Here is a 14,591-nt window from a genome sequence, read left to right as displayed (position 1 = left end):
TGAAACTATTTCCTAAAACCTTCTTTTCATCCTTATTGGTGCATGATGGATGCAAAAGGGGAAGTGGAAACCAAGGTTGATGCTAGTGTATGTTCAACGAGAAGACAACATAATTCAATATATTCCTTCAAATAGCTGGATGGTGGTGGAACGTGAAGAAGGCAGTGAATGTCTAAATGGTGTGGGCAGGAAATTATAGCTAAGCCATAGTGAACGAAGACAAGGCTGAATTGATCATGTTGATGATCTAAAAAAAAAAATCTTACAGGAGTAATGAATGATGATGCAGGAACAACACAAACATACAACAAACGTGAACAATCTTAAAACTACGATGCAATATCTGAATTTGGAAGGTTAAATCCTATAGATCTATGATTGTAACTGAAGATGACAAGAGGGAAATGACACAACGTATGATATTAGACTAATGCCAATGAAACATGAATGAGTAGAACAGGGGAATCAAAATGATCATCAGACAATGATGAATGAAAATTCACAAAATAAGAAAGGAAATTACCAAACGAGGTGCCGCACGTGACTTAAGATTAAAGAGGAATACATGGAATCATGATGCTAGAAACTAAGTATAAAAACAAATGAAAGAATAAATACTAAGTATCTGGTAACAGAGAATGAAACACATTACAAATAATAACAAAAAAAAAAGGAAAATGGTGGAGGATTTTAGAATTTACAAGGAGGTCCAAAACAAACTTCATGGTACGACAGAAACACATATTGCAATAAATATCAACAGCAAGGCTTGCCAATTACAGCATGGTTGAAAGAAAACAATATTGATTATCCTTATGTCATAACCTATCACCATTAAAGATACACAGTTTGCACCAAAAATCTAGATCAACACCCGACCATAGAGGAAAACAACAAAACAAAAACAAAAAAAATGGGACAGTAATCATCCCTATATCAAAGAGCATCACATGATATCAAATTTATCGATATAATTGAAGCTACTTTTGCTCGATGGAAATGCAAACTCACAAAATAAAATGCAGAATCACAGGTGGTATACATGCGTGGATATATGCTATAAAATGGAAGCGAGAGATGATTCTACCCAGACCTCTGATCATCAGTCTACATAGGTAATTGATGCTGATGGCGAATCGCAAATATATGGAAACATTAATAAGATACAGGAAATGTAATTCTCCATCTAAACATCCTACGCTGCAGGGAATAATCTAAAAAAAAGGAAACAAAACAAAAACAACAAAAGAAAGAAAAAAAAAGAGAGAGAAAAAAAAGAGAAAAGTGTGGGCATATATAAGCGTGTGAGATGTGATGAAAGGAAAGAATGATGCTGAATCACAGTTTGGAGTGAAAAAAAATCAATGAAGGGCCCATCTTTATAATAAATCAGTTGTGAATCCAGTTTTTGATCGATTGAGCAGAGTATTTCACAGCAGATGTTGAGATCTGTGAAATGTTGATGCTCAACTCTTTGGATTTGAATCCAAATGCCAATGCCATGTTTCGTCGGATTGAAACCAACAAGATCAAGTGCTAAAAAAAAAACATGAAAATGTCATGAAATAAACTTGAAAATGATGATGAATGAGAGAAAATTTGCGAGAAATTCGACTATATGTTAATCCGAAATAACAACAACGACTACAAATAATGAAAATACAATGATGAATCTGTAGCAAAAGAAAGAGAACGATCATCGAGCCTTATCAAAACATGAATTCAAGTATAAACAGGTTGTCAGAATAAATAGGAAACTAAAAATTGAAATAAGGTAAAAAATGAGAAATCGATAATATCAACTGGAAGTCAAGATCAAAAGACAATGGAAACAGGGAAACAAAAACCAAAGAAAAAATAAATAAATAAATAAAAAATCAAAGGAAAAGAAAATCAAATGTGGGAATATAAAGATTCCATTAATGTTGCATTGCGTAGGTCGATGTTGCTAGAGGCAAATCGAGGCTACGGATGATGCTTCTTGATAAATAGTAAAAGGAAAATGTGAAAGAAGTAGAGGTATAATTGATGCCAAATCATAACAGAGAGGATGAAGAAAATTTGCAAAAAAGAAGAAAGTGTGATGAACAAGAAAAATAACCAAAATAAAATCAGAAATAGAAAGGAGAAGGAGATGATCACTCACCTGCGATTCTGCTGGAGCTCTGGAATTGGAAGGCAATTGGAGGGGGGAGGGGCTTCAACTGTAGGATTGACCTTCCTCGGTCTATGGGGAAGAGAACCCAAAAGAAAAGAAATAGGAAGAAGAAGAAGAGGAGAATAGGAACCGAGAATATGCAATGGAGGGGTGAATGGCGGATGGAGGACCCTTTCCCCTGTGGCCTCTCTTTATAACGAGAGGTCGTTAAGCATTTTACGAATTTGGTCCCCCTCTGTTTTGAAGTTTTTCAAAATAATGGCTCTTTTGTGAAATTTTTCTAAAAAGGGGGTTCTAACTTACGAAAAAATGTTTAAAAGAGGGTCCTAAGTTGTAATTTTCTGAATTTTCTTTTCTTTTTCTTTTTTTTTGTTCTTTTTTCTTGTAATTTCTGTATTTTTTATATTTTTTAAAGTAAAAACTCTAAAACTACGAGAAAACAAAGGATTTTAAAATATTTTTGTGAAATTTAAAAGTATTTACAAAAGAAGGGTTTTCTGAGAATTCGGGTTTTGATCTTTGGAATTTTCTTCACAAAACAGGTTTGGATCCGAGTTTTGAGAAAATATTTGAGTTTTTGTACCTCGAATCAAGAAATATAGGACAGTGGATCCAAATGGATACTGGGTGGACTCTCTGAGCCATTCAAAGATATTTTTGATATTTTTGTAATTTCAATTTGAAAACTGGATAACGAGGCTCAGATTTGGATTTTGATACCGAATCCGGATTTGAAACTGAGTCAGATAAAGAGAATGGATTTGGATTCCAGTGAATCCAAGAAATAACTGAAATTTAGATTGAAATTGACTCAATTTACTCAGAAAATGGGGCCAGGGGCAAAAAGGAATTTTTTCTGAAATTTTGAAAAATTTGAGGTGTTCACAGATGCCCCTTTTTGCTACTAAGCTGGTTGAAAGCTGAGCTTAGTGGCAAAAAAAATACTCCAAATTTTGAAAAATGCTCCAGTCAGAGAACCTGAATTGGGTGTGGAAGAATTTACTTTGAAATCATCATTCTCAGGCTTAATACCTTACCTTGAATGGCTTTGGGGAGAGGAAATCCTCAAAAAATGATATAACTGGATAACAGAGAATGAGGAAATCGTGATGAAACTTTGGGTGAAGATCCCAGAATGGTGAAGATAGGAATTTTGATCATGTCTCATGGGTGAGACAAGATAAGCTTTTTGGAATGAATCAGGTTTAGCCCTTAACCTGGATGGGAGGAAGATATATCAAGATGAATTTCAGGTTTTACCCTTACCTGAATGGGAAAGGAATACATGAAGACCTTGATGGGACATTTTTGAGAAAAATGCCTCGTGAGATGAAGCTTAAGTATGATCCTTTCTGGATTGACATGAAGGGCATGGATTCCACGATGGGGAAAACCATGATGGGACTAGGAGAAAACATCTCATCGAAACGAGATTCAGGTTTAACCCTAACCTGAATGGAAGATACCTCGTGGGGTGAGGTTCAGGCTTAACCCTTAACCTAAAAGGGTCGATACCTCAAGGAGCGAGGTTCAGGCTTAACCCTTAACCTGAAAGGGACGACCATACAGAATCCTCGAACGAAGAAACCATGATGGGACCTTTGGAGTTTGGATGAACAAATCCGAGAGGGGTTTGCGAAAGGAAGAAAGGGGGTTCCCTAAAGCTTGGAAAAGGAATGATCTTGGGTGCCTCATTGCTGAGATTAAATCAACTTTTAAAATAGATGACCTTTCACAGAAAGTTCAGGTTTAACCCTTAACCTGAGCGGGTGATACCTCGAGGAGGGAGGCAACTCTTTTTGAAAACAACACCAGGTTGCATCAAAATGGATATTGAGCCTTTATTTTATTTTTGAATAACCAGAAAAATTTGCCAAAAAGATGAAATTGTAGTTGATTCAAAATGCTTGGAAACGTGCATGTGTGTGCGAAAGATATTCCCTCTTTTACCTAGAGTATTTCCTCCAATGAGGTTAACTCCCCGGATTTCAGAGTCAGATTCAAATTTTGATGTTGTTGAGCTTCTTCAAAGAAGCTATCCATTTCCTTGATATGAGCAGAGAAGAAATATTCTTAATTTCATAAAAGCAAGTAATGAAAAGATATTGATAAAAGAATTTCGTATAAGAAAAGATGATTTCTGACAATTTTGGCAGTTTGATATCTGAGTTTTACTCATGATGATCTTTTTGCACTCTTTTTGAGTCATTGAGCTTTCTTGAATTTCAAGTAGAAGTTTATTACATCATCCCTTATTTTGGAGATGTCCTGACTTTTCTTTTTTTTTTGTGAAGGGTACGTCACAAACTCTTTCATCTTGAAGATGCTCCGATCATTTTTTTTCTCAAGAATTATACTGGTGATATTGGCTCATTGGTCAAAAATCTCTTGACGATAGCAGAAATCAAATATCTTTTAGGGTTTTTCGGGAGGTTCATCGCATTCGCCTTCATCTTGACGGTGATTTGAACTTTCTCTGGAAGGATCCGTCACAAACTTCTTCATCTTGGAGATGATCCAAATCTTCTTTGGCCTTGGGGGTCTAAACTCATCCACCAGCCTTTAACTCGACGATGATTGAGAGATCCCTTTTGCAAATATTTGATTATAGCTTAAATGAATGAGGAGATATGGACTAGAGTGGATTCTTTTATCGCTCAGGATATTTCCATTGCCTGATTGCCAGAAAGTCATCTTTAAACATGCATCATAGCTATGATCAATATTGATTCGCTTCTGACTTTTCAACATCATTGAATATTTCTTTCGCTAATCATACCAAGGACATTTCTTACATCCTTTGGGTTAATCAACAGGGAAAAGATTTGAATTTTATTTTTTTTCGCAAAAAGCTTCACCTTTTTGGAAAGAATACTAGAGGTAATCTGAGGTGATTCTTTTGTGCAGTAAAAATATTGGAATCAAATAAATTTTTTTAATCAAATTGGCAAAGTTTTCGAGAATCCTTTGTGAAATAATCACTCAATATAGATTTTAATGGGATCTTTAGTTGAAATTTGGAATAAAAATCAAGGTTTTAGAAATCCTTACCAGTAAAAATTGGATTTTTTTTGATGGACCAGCTCGAAAGCAGGATTTTGTTTTGAAAGACCAGCTCGAAATCAATATTTTTTATTTTACCAACTTGAAAGCATGATTTTGATGGAAGGACCAGCTCGAAAGCAGAATTTGTTTGTTCAACCACCTCGAAAGTAGGATTTGATGGAAGTACCAGCTTGAAAGCAGGATTTGTTTGTTCGACCATCTCGAAAGCAAGATTTGATTGTTCGACCAGCTCGAAAGCAGGATTTTGTTGTTCGACTAGCTTGAAAGCAGGATTTTGTTTGTTCGACCAGCTTGAAAGTAGGATTTTATTGACCGACCAACTCGAAAGCGGGATTTGATTAACCGACCAACTTGAAAGTAGGATTTTATTGTTCGACCAGCTCGAAAGCAGGATTTTGTTTGTTTGACCAGCTCGAAAGCAGGATTTGATTGACCGACCAGCTGGAAAGAAAGATTTGATTGACCGACCAACTCGAAAGCAAGATTTTATTGTTCGCCAGCTTGAAAGTAGGATTTTGTTGTTCAACCAGCTTAAAAGCAGAATTTTGTTTGACCGACCAGCTCAAAAGCAGGATTTTGTTTGACCGACCAGCTCAAAAGTAGGATTTAATCGTTCGACCAGCTCGGAAGCAGGATTTTGTTTGACCGACCAGCTCGAAAGTGAGATTTGTTTGACTGACCAGCTCGAAAGCAGGATTTTGTTTAACTGACCAGCTCGAAAGCAGAATTTGATGACTTACTAGCTCGAAAGCAGGATTTGATTGTTCGATCAGCTTAAAAGCAGGATTTTTTTGGAAGGATCAGCTCGAAAGTAGGATTTGATTGATCGACCAACTCGAAAGCAAGATTTTGATTGTTCGACCAGCTGAAAAGCAGAATTTGTTGTTCGACCAGCTCGAAAGCAGGGTTTGATTGTTCGACCAGCTCAAAAGCAGGATTTGGTTGACTGACGAGCTCGAAAGCGAGATTTGATTGACCGACCAACTCAAAAGTAAGATTTGTTTGTTCGACCAGCTTGAAAGCAAGATTTTTTTATTCGACCAGCTCGAAAGCAGGATTTGATTGACCGACCAGCTCGAAAGCAGGATTTGATTGACCGACCAGCTCGAAAGCAGGATTTGATTGACCGACCAGCTCGAAAGCAAGATTTGTTTGACTTACCAGCTCGAAAGCAGGATTTGTTTGACCGACCAGCTCGAAAGCAAGATTTATTGACCGACCAACGCAAAAGCAGGATTTGTTTGACCGACCAGCTCGAAAGCAGGATTTGTTGTTCAACCAGCTCGAAAGAAGGATTTTGTTTGACCGACCAACTCGAAAGCAGGATTTGTTTGACCAACCAACTCGAAAGCAGGATTTTGTTTGTTCGACCAGCTTGGAAGCAGGATTTTGTTGTTTGACCAGCTCGAAAGCCGGATTTGGTTGTTCGACCAGCTCGAAAGTAGGATTTTATTGTTCAACCATCTTGAAAGCAGAATTTGGTTGTTGAAATTGTTAAAATGATTGACATTAATAGAGTTGTGACCCAAAGGCTTGAAAATGATATACTTTGATGAAATTGTAACCCGAAGGCTTGAAAATGATAGACATTGATGAAATTGTAACCCGAAGGCTTGAAATTGAGAATTGGATGACCCAAAGGTCAAAATTGGAATTAAAACTTTGAATTTTGATGAATGGTTAGTGCAAAGACTAAACCTGGGGGGGCAATTGATCAATCATCCAGACACTAGCATGAGCGCTAGGCATACCAATACAAGCACTGGATTTTTCTGACTGAAAGTTGAAAAGGAGACTGGCATTCTCAAGATGTTTGGAAATTGAAGCGGAAATGATTGCCACGGTTTCAGGATTATCCCTTATCCTGAAGGGGAATAGAATAAAATTTGACAAAATCAACAAAATTGATAAAAGTTGATAAAGAATAAAAAGAATTGATAAAATCGATAAAGGATTTAATAAAGAATCAACAAAATTGATAAAATTGATAATAGAAATTGAAAAAAGATTGGTAAGAAATTGGTAGAAATTTGAGAAAAAAATTGATGATGAAAGACTTCAGGATTATCCCTTATCCTGAAGGAAGAAGGACCTCGTAGGATGAGGTTCAGGTTTTATACCTTAACCTGAAAGGAAAAAAGAATACCTTGAAGGACGAGGTTCAGGTTTATCCCTTAACCTAAAAGGGAAAAAGAATACCTTCGAAGGACGAGGTTCAAGTTTATCTCTTAACCTGAAAGGGAAAAAGAATACCTCGAAGGCCGAGGTTCAGGTTTATCCCTTAACCTGAAAAGGAAATGAATAAAAAAATGTCAAAAATTGATAAAAAGTTGGTGAATAATTAATAAAATTGATAAAAATTGACAAAGAATGAAATTGATAAGAATTGATAAAGAATTAATGAAATTTGACAAAGAATAAAAATTGAGAAAATTGATAAAGAAACAATAAAATTGATAGAAATTGACAAAGAATAAAAATTGATAAAGATTGATGAAAGTCTGGTAAAAATTGCTAAAAAATTGGTGAAAAAATTAATGATGAAAGACTTCAGGATTATCCCTTATCCTGAAGGAAGAAGGACCTCGCAGGACGAGGTTAAGGTTTATCCCTTAACTTGAAAGTGCAAAAGAATACCTCGATGGACGAAGTTCAGGTTTATCCCTTAACCTGAAAGAAAAAAAGAATACCTCGAAGGACGAGGTTCAGGTTTTATCCCGTAACCTGAAAGGAAAAAAAAATACCTCAAAGGCCGAGTTTCAGGTTTATTCCTTAATCTGAAAGGGAAAAAGAATACCTCGAAGGCCGAGGTTCAGGTTTATCCCTTAGCCTGAAAGGAAAATGAAGGAATTTGTGAAGAGATAACCTGAGACTTGAATTTAGAAGGGAAATGAAAGATTTATGATTTATGATTTGGATGGACCAACATAGTTAGCTATATGCGGTTTGATTTTCAGGATTAACCCCTTATCCTGAACGGGGAAGAATAAAGTTTGAGAAGATAGAAAGATAGAATTTGATGGAAGATTTGATAAAAATGGAGAAAAAATGAAGAAATTGATGAAAATTTATCTTGAAACAGAATTCTCACAGGTAGCATTATTGCTCATATGAGGGGTCTCAGGATTATCCCTTATCTTGAATGGGAAGAAGAATACCTCGAAGGCCGAGGTTTAGGTTTATCCCTTAACCTGAAAGGGAAAAAAAAGGAAATACCTCGTAGGACGAGGTTCATGTTTATTCCTTAACCTGAAAGGGGAAAAGGAAATACCTTGTAGGATGAGGTTCAGGTTTATCCCTTAACCTGAAAGAGAAAAGAATATAAAGTGATCGACAAAAATTGAAAGAATTGATGAAAATTTGATAAAATTAATAAAGAAGGATAAAAATTGATAAGATTGACAAAAGATTAAATGAAAATTGATAAAATTGAGAAAAGAAAAGAGTTTATTTGATCCTGCCTGCAAACAGGTTTTCGAAAAAATAAATTTTCATAAAAAAATGCCCAAGTATAACTGGGAAGGAAGAATAATATTTGAAGAATGTTATTTGAGAAAAATAGGAGAACTTAAAAATGAGATATTTAGAAAAAAGATTTTTGAGAGAAATTTTGACAAAAGAAGGAATCAGGTTGACAAAAAATGATATCCCATTACCATGGATTGATTCATCACAGAAATTCCGACAATTGCATTGTTTCTCCGTGAGAGGGAATAAACAATTAGAATATGAAGAAAAAATGCTATTTTGAAAAGGATATCTCTTGACGAAAAGAGATTTCATTTATGAAAAGGTAAACAAGAATTTTTGAAATAAAATCAGAACATACACTGTGTGATCATGCAAAATCTTTCCTCTCGTTCCTCTTTTCTTTCTCTTCGCCTTTCTAGCCTCTATTCCCTTTTTAAAGGGGAATAAAAGATAGAAAAGAAGAGAGAAAAGAAAAGGAAGAAGAGAGAAGAACTCTTTTGCAAGGTCTCATCTGACCAAAATTTCAAAAAATGATTTAAAATCACTCGCCTCCGTTTTGAAAATCTACGGGAAAAATGGAGAGACGGGATTCGCTCGTCGGTACGAGGTTTGACCGTTCCTGGCGCTTTTACCAGGGGTAATCGAACAAATGATCGAATTTATGCCTTTTGCTTTGCTAAAATATCATCTAAGAATTTATCCTAAGTCTAAATGCACAAAGAATCATGCTTGTGTGAATGCAAAGACGTATGCTCTTTTGAGAAAATGATTTGAAAATTTTCCAAGTGTTTCTTAGATGAACTTGATAATGGAGTGAAGAAATGATTCAAAGGATTGAATTTGATTTTAGATTTTGAATCCAACTCAGGATTTGAAATAGATCTGGAAGAAGAGACTTGAATTTCCAAGTCTTGGAATGATCAGGATTTGGGAAGATAAGTCTGTGGATGAAGAGAAAAGGAATTTAGAATTGGAATTTTGAAATAAGAATGATTTTTCAAAGTCATGATGGACTTTGAATTGGGATCGATTTTCAAGAATCGATTTTGAATTCAATATCTAAACCGGAATTGAATTTGGATTTAGACTTGAGAAGTAAATTTGAAATTGGCTTTTGAAATTTGGAAATGAAATTAGATTTGAAAATCTAGAATGAAATCTTGATGTGAAGTCTAATATCCAAGATGGAACTGGATCCCAAGTCTGAGATCCGAGATGGGTTTGGATCCAGAATCTGGAATTTCTAAATGGAATTTGGATCCAAAGTCTAAGATCCAAGATTGAGTTGGATTTGAAATCTGGAATCCTAAATGGAATTTTGGATCCGAAGTCTCAGATCCAAAATGGAGTTGAATCCGAAAGCTGGAACCCTAAATTGAATTGGATCCGGAATCTGGAATTTCTAAATGGAATTTGGATCCAAAGTCTGAGATCCAAAATGGCATTGGATCCGAAGTCTGGATTCCTAATTGGAATTGGATCCGAATTCTGGGATCCAAGATGAGATTGGTTTTTGAAGATTTGAATCCAATATGCAATTGGGTTCTAAATTTAGAACCAAAGGTGGAGTTTTGGATCTTTTGAAGATCTAAAATGGGGCTTTTGAAGAGGGATCTCGGTTTAAAAACCCAGTTTGAATTTATAACTTAGGAAAAACCAAATTTTTGAGATTTTAGAATCAATCTCAAGACTTTGATTTTGAATTGAGAATCAAGACTCAATCTGAAGAATAAGTTTGATTTTGAAGTTTGAATTTAAATTGAACCTTGAAATTTGATTTGAATTTGGAAATTGAATTTTGGATATAAATTTGAAATTTCAAAGTCAAATTGGACTTTGAAATTGAAATTTGAATCTTTGAAATAAGATATAAGAATGAACTGAAATAGAAATTGCAGATTTGATATTAAAGATCACTTGGATTTTGAAAAAAAAAAAATTGAAAAATATGATGCAATTCTATCCTGAATGATGAATGAATTAAAAGAGTTTGAAATTGGATTTGAAAAGCATATTTCATTCTTTAAATGAATTAAATAAGATTAAAGATATAATACATCCCTGACTATGGTCATTGAATGTATTATATAATAATCATATTTAAATTCAAAGTGAAGAATAAAATACCTTTAGGGGACTTTATAGAGTTTAAAATGAAATTAACTCCCAATATATCCTGACTATGGCCATTGATATAAATTTTGAGTTAATTTTAAGTTAAACTCTAATACAGAAAGAAAATATTTGAAAATATGATGATTTTTTATAAAAGATCCAATGTGAATCCAGTGTTATTCCATGAAAGATGAAAATCCTAAGTTTTGTTCACATCCTGACTATGGCCATTGATGCAAATCATCAACTTAGATTTTAATCACCTCCTATTAGAATGGTGTATGTGCCATTCGTGCTCCACCATTTGTGCATTTTGAGAAAATGAAAGAAAATAGCATGAAACAAGCAGTTATGAGGTGTATATGCACATACATTCTAATCTAATGTAGAAAATGTAAGATTCTCATTGAAATCTAGCTATTACAAATTTTGAACTGAATTAAAAGTCATAATTTAAGAAGAAAATGATCTTTTCTAATTGATTCCTGCAAAATTTGGGTTAGTATAAGGCGAAGCACATAATATGAGAAAGAAAGCAAAGGGACTATTTTTGGAACTAGAATGTATGTTATATATGCTCACGGAAATGTAAATACAATGTAATATGCAGGGGACATACGCAAAGGGGTTGTTATGAAATGGAAGATTATTGAATGTTTATAACACTGAGCCATGGGTGCTTTGCATTGCTGCAAATGACAAGAGAAGCACAGCAGTGCTTCATACTGACATAGGTTAAGGTAGACCACAACTGGATCTTGCCCTGCTGTGGGCTTGGTGAAATTACAGTCATGACTTACACCGCTGTGAGTACAGGTGGGAGTAGCAGCAACAAATGTGGTGGCTGTACGGACACATAGGTCGCCAAATATATTGTTAGAAATGGTGGCAATATTGTTATCAAAAAATGGAGATGGTTCTAGGATGACACTATTGGTCACTGGGATAGCATTTATTAATAACCTTTGAATTATATATTGAATAGTTTTGAGCCTCAAATAGTGATGGTATCTAGTTACTTTGGGATTCATAGCCAAGTTTTTTAAGGTACTGGGCCACTGGACAACATCAAAGGGATATTAGATCCCTAAATACCAACAAGTCAGCAGGGTGCTATCGATCAATGGATGGAATCCGATTCGGTAAGTTATGATTTATTGGTTCAGACCTGGACAGATAAGGAAAATCTGACTAACTCCAGTAAAGCAATGATTCACAGATTTGATCCCTCCAACTCATGGAGAGCTCACTCGACACAACTCTGATATTCCATATGTTGTCATTCATTGGTTCTTCAAACATCACTAATTACCCATACTAATATTCATGATTTCTATTACCAACACATAAGACTAACAAAGGCTGACAACACGTTAATATTAACTGCTAATAAAGATTAACACTTGCTGATATTAGATTAACTACTAACACATATCAATATGACCACTAAGCATGGACTGCTTAGTCAATACTGACACTCGGTTACTAATACCTTCTATAATTCATGTTTACTATTTAACATGTTAACACAGACCATGCTAACTCACCTACCATCTTAAACAATGAAGGTATGTTATTCAGTTTAGCACTTGAGAGATCTATCAGCTGTAATTACTTGGAGGATAAAAGGATAACATCTGATCAAAACTTAATATCCCATCATTTAAGCATCAAACTAATCTGATAATGCGACTATCAGTGATAGGGGCATTTTCCCCAAAATAATGGTGATCCATTAGAATCCAAGTAACATTCAGATATTTTTATATTTACATTCAGATGCTTTGAATGTCTATTCAATTTGCAAGACCAATGATATTCTGACATGTCAGAATCATCTCAAATCTCAGCAGACAATACCTTTAAGACTTAGTAAATTATTTCAAATCTCAGTAGGCAATGCTTCAACCAATATATTGCCGACTCGAATTTCAGGTAGTAGCCACTTACTGGAAAAATGGTAAACACCGATGATCAGACTCCCTCGAACAGCTGAGCAGCCTACGGATGAGAGGGCTCCAGGTATGATAGTGAGACTGTCCCTGCAAAACAAAACTGAAGACGTATCAGTTTTGAATCAGAACTTACGGTCACCAATTGTTGATCCTGAATCAGTTGTTGCCGCAATTGTCTGACAACAAAAGTTGTCAAGATGATTGTCTTGGGACTATGAAATTTAGGTGAGCTGGACTTCACTGGGTGTGTCGGCCTTGCTGGAAGTCAGTATGTCCAAATTCAAGATCATACTTACAACATAAATTTCTGCATTGAGGTATCCCTGCATCTTTCTTTCATCAAGCTCGAACTGCGAAATATTTCTTCTATAGTGATTTAGACCTTTAACCGGACCGAAGCTGAAACCATACTATTTCTGGAAAACCATATGTCTGGATAAATGAAGAATGAGCAGGGTATTTCAAGAAACTTGTGCCTCTTATGATTTCACGGAGTCACCCGAAAACAGGCTTCAGAACGAACCTCTGTTGATACCTACTGGAAAGCTTGAAAAAGGATTCATGTAACAGTGTCGAGTTTCAAATGGCATTGACTTTTAAAGGCCTCATATCAGGAATGGCAGACAAGGTGTATCCCATAGCCGAGGTCACAATGGTGAGGACTTTCACCAGCATGCCTCTGTTTGAATGCTCTTGGTGGCCTACCTTCTTAGCTCTTGAAATATCATGGGGTGAATCGATTTCAACGAATCACCAACTCATTCATCCAAGAACCATATGGAGATGTTGAAAAATCTATGCAAGAAACTACATGCCATATGCGATATGCGACTGAGCTTGAACTATATATGTAAGTGCCAAAATATATGTAAAATTGAAGATCAAATCTAACAAAATAGAATCTAGGTGTACTGTGTGGATAGCTAACACTAAAGTGTACAGATGTTATAACAAGCTGTGAATTTAGAACTGAGATCATCCTATAAAAAGCAATGTAAATGCAGGTGCATAGTTGAAGTCATCAGACATAAACGAAAATGAACAGGACATTCCAGCAAGAAGAACGTTATTACTAATTTTGTAACCAGATCATCATTGAATAGAGGATGCTGGTGGGGCATCATGAAATAAACAAGATGGAGCGTAAACATCTAGAGAGCATAACACTTAGCGTGGAGATACAATGCTGAGGTGAAATGAATGAAAATGATGCACATAAAAAAAAAATTATATGGCACAGAAAACAGGATGTAAGCACTAGGGATATACACTGTAAGAAGAAGCCTAAATAAGACGTAAAGCAGTCAAGAAAATACTATATACGACAAATGCAGAATGATATGTGAGGATATATTGATGCAGATAATAATTTGAACAGAAATATACACGTAACCAAAGAAAGAAACATAGCAGGAACTGTTGATTTCATATAAACTGGTATGATGATTCCAAAATAAAATAAATAAAACCCAGGGACAAGACACCATCCCCCCCCTTTTTTTTTGTTTTACTGGAAACAACCTCATCCTCCTGCTTTTATTTTCTTCATCCATGATGAATGGGAGATGAGCGAGAAAAGGGGAGAAAGTAAACAAATCAGGAGAATGGAAGCAAATGTACAGAAGGGGAATACGGCAGGTTAGCTTCATCTAACAAGGAGTGAGATAAGAAGAAGAAAAGAAAAAAAACAAGGAAAAAAAAAACAACAAAACAAATGTAACCCAAGGAAGGGGGCCAATTTACTGTTGCAGTTTTGCAAGTCGGTACTGTTATAAGCAGACTGACTTTGCATATGTTGCTTCAAAAAAAAAGAAAGTAGAAATCAA

Source organism: Nuphar pumila, chromosome 1, assembly GCF_984573655.1.
Source record: "Nuphar pumila chromosome 1, dmNupPumi1.hap1.1, whole genome shotgun sequence".
Taxonomy (NCBI): Eukaryota; Viridiplantae; Streptophyta; class Magnoliopsida; order Nymphaeales; family Nymphaeaceae; genus Nuphar; species Nuphar pumila.
Note: the sequence above shows the minus strand (reverse complement) of the source record.